The sequence below is a fragment of the Tenrec ecaudatus genome, chromosome 8, assembly GCF_050624435.1.
Source record: "Tenrec ecaudatus isolate mTenEca1 chromosome 8, mTenEca1.hap1, whole genome shotgun sequence".
In the NCBI taxonomy this organism is placed as follows: Eukaryota; Metazoa; Chordata; class Mammalia; order Afrosoricida; family Tenrecidae; genus Tenrec; species Tenrec ecaudatus.
The window spans coordinates 131,237,723-131,244,965 of NC_134537.1; positions in this window are offsets into that span (position 1 = coordinate 131,237,723).

Below are 7,243 nucleotides of genomic sequence, written 5' to 3' on the forward strand. Positions count from 1 at the left end.
ATAAAGGTTCATTTTATATGCACTGGGGTAAATGAAATGACTGGCTTTTTGTGATTTTATTTTATGGAGGTGTTCTAGAGTTGATTCTGCAGAGTCTCAGAGGTAAGCATGTAGCTTTTGAGGCTGGGGGAGACAGATGGGCTTTCTACACCTGTAAAGAGTTACAGTCTTGGAAACACGTGGGACACTCTCCCATACCGACAGGGTGGCTATGAGTCTGAGTCGACGGACTGACACTGCCTCTGCTTCCTTGGTGTTGGAGGACAAGGAAGGGGGTTTGGAGATACCACAAGGCCATGTTCACAAGGAATTGACTCTTTGAATTGAACGGAATGAAAACTCTTGGAAACTTTCATCTAGTTCAGTTCAAATAAGTAGCATTTATCCTAATTTTACCTGACTTACAACTTGCTTTAAGTGAAGCATTTATTGAGAATTATCAGTAGAAATTGTTGGGAGACCAGAATTAAAAAAAAAAAGAGCAGACGCACAGAAACCTCTGGAAAATCATCAAATACAGCATCCTATACACAAAGGGAGCCTCCAGAAACATCAGAGAGAGAGAATGTGGCACAAATAATATTTGAGTACATAATAGAAAAATAACTTTCCAAAGTTGTTTATCTCCCCAAACCATTTTATTGAGAGCTAATGTAGAAATTATATTGTTCTACAGTTCAGTCATATCAAGTAGTATTGGACAATTGCCACCACAATCAGTTTTAGAGCATTATCTTCCTCCATGAACTCTTTGCTATCAGCTCCATTTATCCCATCCTCCACTCTAACTCCTTACTCTACCTGCTGTCTCTAGAGGTTGATCGACCCCAGGATTCATTTGCTGAAAAACAGAAAAATATATAACAAAAATAAAAGTGGGTGACCCCTAATGACAATATATTTGAAATACACCCCAGTATAAAAAAGCAAAACACAGAAAATGTTGAAAACCATATCAGACCCCGCATGCATCAGAGGGGCATCAATAGACAAGGCAGCAATTGAAACTAACTTTCAAGTTAGGTTTATCATTTTGATGTCTTATAGTCATCTCTTGAAATCTCTCTGTTGTGACCAGTCTCTTCCCATCGCTCTGTTATGGATATAGGGAAATCACCAGAGGCTTATTTTCCATATAGATTTCAGAAATGAATCTCACGATTTAGGTTCTGATAATATTTTATAAATCCAAGAAAAATGTTCCAAGTAGGATAAACTGAGATCTATAATTTCTTTGTAACTCTTTTTCTTTCTGCCTGAATTATATATATATATATATATATATATATATATATATATATATATATATATATATATATACCTTTTTACACTAATAACTATAAAGTTTCATTTCTTAATGTTGTTATAATGTATAAAGAAGCAATTTTCTTTGCATATGCAAGGAAGAAAAAAATGTAGTTATATAGCAACAAAGGTCTATACATTATTAATTTGACATTAATATGAAATGAATTATTATATGTTGATAAGTTAATTGGAACTCACAGCATAAGCACTAAGAAGATAACTTGAAAAATATAGTTATAGAAATAAGTGAAACCTATGTTAACTTAAATGACAAGACATATTTATTTAGCACTAAAAAGCAGCTTTGGGAACATTAAGGACCCAAGAAGGAGATGGCATACAGAATATAAATAGCAAAATGGTAGTTGCATATCCTACTTTTTAAGTATTGACATGACTTGTATAAGGAATAAATATCCCAATCAAGTGCAGAGATTAGCATAATGGGTATAATAATAATTAACTACATGGTATATACAAGAACACTAGGGGTGTGGTGGTTTATGGGTTCAGCTACAGAAACAGGTCAGCACATGAAAACCACTAGGCTCTTTGAGGGAGAAAGAAGAGGTTTTTCTACTCCTGTAAAAATTTATAGTCTCACAAAAATACAGGGGCAATTCTGTTCTGTCCTGGAGGTTTGCTATAAGTCAGATTTGACTCTATGGCAGTTTTGGTTTTAATTTGCGTTATATGCCACATATCCCAGACCCACTCAAGATATATTTTTGAAATAGGTTTAAAGTAATAGGATAGAAGCAAACATGTAATGCAAACAAATATGAGACAAAGTAGATTTTAAGACAGTATTTGTGAAAAGGGACGAGGATATTTCATGTTGATACAATGCAAAAGTGAAAAATGAACAATAATGATTGAAAACTTCAATGCTCCACTTTCAATACTGAATAGAACTAGAGAGAAGATTAAAAAGGATACAGAAAATGTGAACAATATTATAACGTGAAAAGTTTAAAACCCTCCAGTGAAAACATTGACCTAAAGCAGAAACTTCTTCTCAAAGCTGCATGGAACATTCTCTACAACACTAGGCCATAAACCAATTATGAATAAATTTTAAAGGATTGAAATCATATAGAGTGTATTATCTAAACATAAAATAAATAATTTTAAAATTAATAATGTAACATCTGACAAATATACATAATAAAACAACATGTACCTAAATAAATAATGAGGCCAAAAGGAAATCACAGGGATTTATATAAATCTATATCTATCTATAAATTAAATTAGAATGACATATCAACATTATGGTGCTGTTAAAGTAACACTCAGAAGGAAATTTATAACTGCAGAGAGAAAATCTCCTGCCGCTCCACCTTAAGAAACTAGAACGTAATCACCCAATAAACCTTTCCCACAACCCAATTACATCATGGAGTACAACCTACCTTCATTTAAAATACAGCTCAAGAATAGGTTTAACTTAGTGAACACTAGTGACAGGAGCTGACACGCAATGTGATGAGACCAAGAACATCATATTGAAGAAAGCAAAAGTTTCATTAGACAAGAAAGAAATAAAAGATCAAAGTGGAGGTCAACAGAGATTCTAGAACTTTCTCTTGTGCATAGAATAACTAAGACACATAGAAAAACAGACGAAGTAAAAATAGATTATTATAAAGATGGATTATTATCATAAATGTACAAGAAGTTGGAGTTGACAAGCCCTAAACAGTGAACAGTTACTGCATTTCTCAAGCTGAAAGAACTGAAGAAAAAAATTAAGTCTCATGGTGAAATATTGAAGGATTTCATGGGAAAATGTTGAGTTTTTCAGGAAGCATCAAAGGAGAAGGAAAGCATATGCAGAGTCAACTTGCCATTAAGAATCAGTCAATGTTTAAACATTTCAAGAGGTGGGATCTGATCAAGAACCAAAGGCATTTGAAGGAAGAAGTCCCAGTTATTGGAGGCATTCGCCAAAACAAGACTCCAGGAATGGATGGAAACCCAATTAAAATGTTACAATAAGCTGGTGAAGGACCGGAAGCCTTCAATCACTCATCTATGACATAAAATTTAGAAGACAGCGATCTCATGAACTGACTGGAAGAGATTCATATGTGTGTCTAGTTCAAAGAAAGAAATGAGCCAAAGAAGGTCCTGGTGGCTTCTTTGGCAAAGTGGGAGGTGGGGGGCAGGGTGAAAGAGGAAGACCCCTCAGAAGGACTGACGTATTGGCTACAAAAATGGGCTAAGCATAACTCTAAAAAGAAAGATAGTGCAGGACAAAGCCGTTTCCACTGGCCCAAGCAAAGTGCATCTGAACCAAGTCCCAGTATCTGCCATTGGTTTATAAGTATTTGAAATCCGGACAATGAACAAGAAACATCTTAGAAGACATTGAAGCTTATCAATTATAATGTTGGTAAGGAAATATCCTCTGCACTGGCATAAGAACACACAAACTTGTATTCATGAAGACCCTCATCACACTGCATCCCAGTTGATTCCCACTGGTCCTGATGGCCTTGTTGGACAAAGCAGAACTGCTCCGTGGAGTTTCGGGGGCTGTAAATCTTTACAGAAGATTTATTGCCTGTCTGTCTTTAAATGGGTTCGAACCATCAAACATAGAGTAAGCAACTTGTTGATGAGATCAAGTGGAAGAAAAATGGGAAACACTGTGTTTTGATTTTTCATTGTCTGTTAGAATAGTTTTCCTTGTTCTTTTGAGAAATATTTCTCTACTCCTATTTACACTGTGAGTTTCCTTTATTAGCCAACCTTTCATGACACAGCCTCATAAGTCTACCCAATTAATGAGAGAACTTGCAGAATTTTATAAACTGGAAATGAAAAAACAGTCCACCTTTGTTCTTCCAAGGACAGAAACTCTGAAATGTGATGCTCTAGAATTGTTTGTAATTGTGCTAAACTTTGTATGTGTGGTGGGGGTGGGGGATGGGGAAAGCCACTATTTCTAAGAAATAATTAGACAGGCATTCAGAGCAAAACAGCCTAGAAAACAATCAAGAAAGGAATAGTTCACACTCAACCGTCTACCAGTGCTTCTTACACTTCCAATTTTTATTTGGATTCTTCATGTAAATATATTTCTTTGCCTTAAGTTATTGTGAGAAAAGTTGTCATCACTTGTACTTGCATGATATTATATTTTGGACTTCACATAATGCAGACAGAGGGACTGCTTTAGTATATAATGGAGAGATTACATAACTTTAAGCATGGCAATATATAAAATGGCATTATGTAGAACAGGATAGATATTTCCCCTCATAGGTTTTTTTTTCAAAAACATTTTATTGGGAGCTAATGTAGATATATCGTGCCATAGGTCAGTCACAACGAGCGGTATTGTACAAATGCTAACACAATTTGTTTAAACATTCATTTCCTCCTTGAACTCAATGACATTAGCTCCCTTTTAGGCCCCCTTCTTTACCTTCCACCCCCAGAAGCCTTTATTCTATTTGGTGTCCCTGTAGATTCACCAATCCTGGGATTTATATACTGAAAAACAGAAAACTATGTAACAGAAGTTCAGGAGAGCCACCCTCAATGACAAAGTACATCTGAGATAAACCCCAATACGAGCAAACAAAAATACTCAAAATGTTGAAAACTTGGTCAAGCTTAATGTGCACCAGAGAGGAAATCAATGACAGGGTTTTAACCATTCAAGTCGGGTTTATCGTGCTGATCATTCCATTAATATTGTCTCTGATTTGCCTCTGGTTCTAATTTTTTTAAGCCTCGTTGATAGAAGGATATTGGACCAATTTAGGCTAACTCCATGCTGCAGTATCTGAATCTTAAGAGACCACAAGCAAAGACAGAAACTAAAAAAACCAGAGGCTACCATAATCAATTATGTGTGTTGTGGTGAAAATTTAGTTTAAAATATTGACAGTAGTAATGATCTTAGCTAGATCAGGGCACTGGCATTTTACATCAAGGGAGTCTTGGTGGAGTAGGGGGCTAAGCACTGGGCTGCTGACTTCCAGTTTAGCAGTTGGATCCCATCACCTGCTCTGTGAGAGACAGATGAGGCTATGTGTTCCCGTAAAGATTTCAAGCTTCGCGAACCCTATGAGGCAATTCTAGTCTGTTCTATATGGTAGCGATGGGTCAACCGTCACCAGTGGCAGTGGGTTTGTTTTGTTTTGCATTAAACAATATATCCTCTATTGCGGACACTCTTGAAGGTTAACCGGCTTCCACATTTTCTAGGGTGCCCTTCAGCCATATTTCTCATACAGCCCAACATGCCCAAACTATCACAACTACCACGTGGAGACACTAATGTCCAACCTGTCTTAAGGACCCTGTCTCTAGGTCGTCATTCAAATTCCCGTATTCATTAATGTACACCACTGTGGGTTGACACCAAAGATCCATATAAATTAATGATATATAGCTTTAAAAAAACACTCTCATTGAATCAGTTGCAACTTTATGTGTGTGTGTGTGTGTGTGTGTGTGTGTATTACGGGCTTTATAAAATTTATGGAAAATCCACTGTCTTTAAATTCCATTTTTCATAAATATTTTGAAAACTTCATGTATATGTAATTAGAAAGTAGAAAATGGTTTCAAGAAATCAGAAATGTCTATACATGAAACCATCTCTGCAATTTTCATAAGATAATGACCAACCTGGCATTAGCATAAGATGCTAAAATAATGTAGAGTGAGATTAAGCGTTAAAAACTATCTGTTATAGTAATCAAGGACCACTTGAAAACACAGAAGTCACGTAGGACAGAGAAAAGAATGGTAAATATTAGAGGATATTTGGAGGACAGAAAAGGGAGACATGTGGAGGGGGATGAGATATTATTCTGAATGAATGGTTTCATGGATGGAATCATCTGGTTAGGACCTGAGGCTGCATTTTTGTTACTGTTTTTGTTTTCCTCAAATAGAACATAAAAAATGACAAAGCCTGATGGAACCATTTCCAGCTTAAAATTCCACAAGGTAGATCCTTACTCATTTGCCTCATGATCAAGGTTCTTAGTTCCTTATGGTGAGCCATACATCAGCAAAGAAGTTAAAGTTCTGGGTTCAGATTACTAGTAATTAAGCACAACTGCATCACTCCTTAACGTGATTACCTTCTGAACACAGTCTAAGCTAGCTAAGTTCCCTAGATAGTGTCCTTCTCTGTATACTAAATGTGTATAAGAACAATATCTATGTCACAGAATTCTTAGAAGGATTAATAGAGTCAATATTTGTAAAATATCAAAATACAAGCTCAGAAAGTTTTAGCTATAAGCCTTGTAGAATTCAAGCTCATCACATAGACATCCCATGCAGGAAGACGGGTATAGGCAATTCCATGGAAATGAGAAACAGCAGGGGGATTATGTGGAGCCCAAACGAATCACTCACACCTGGCACACAGTGGCTAAATGAAGACCAGAGGGACTGGAAATAGGCAGCGAAAAGAAGGAAAATATGGGGGCCTCAATTTTACATAAATACCTAGGCCTGAAAGTAGGTTCAAAGATACATGAAACTGCCTTGTAATCAGTATTATAATAGCTGCAATCAATCCACTGAGATTCACAGTGCCCGTACCTGCACCATCCCCATGATTGTTGCCGCTCTTAAGCCTGCATGCTCGGGCAGAGTCACAGTTGTTCCCGGTCCCACAGGTTGCTATGAACCGTCCGGTTGGTAGTTGTGGGATTCCGCCAACATATCTCAACGAGGCTACTCCTTTCTCTTACTGCTCTATACTTCACCAAACCTGCTGGACAATTCCAGTGGTTACGCCTCTTAGGGAAGTGTCCAAAGCAAGTTGTCAGAAAATCTTCTTAAGTGATTGACAATGTTTTCATTGGCTAGTTCCTTAGGCGTTTCTTTTCACTCTCTGTCTTCACCTGGATGCGCCACGGAAGCCTGTCTACCATGCATCACCCTGCTGATATTA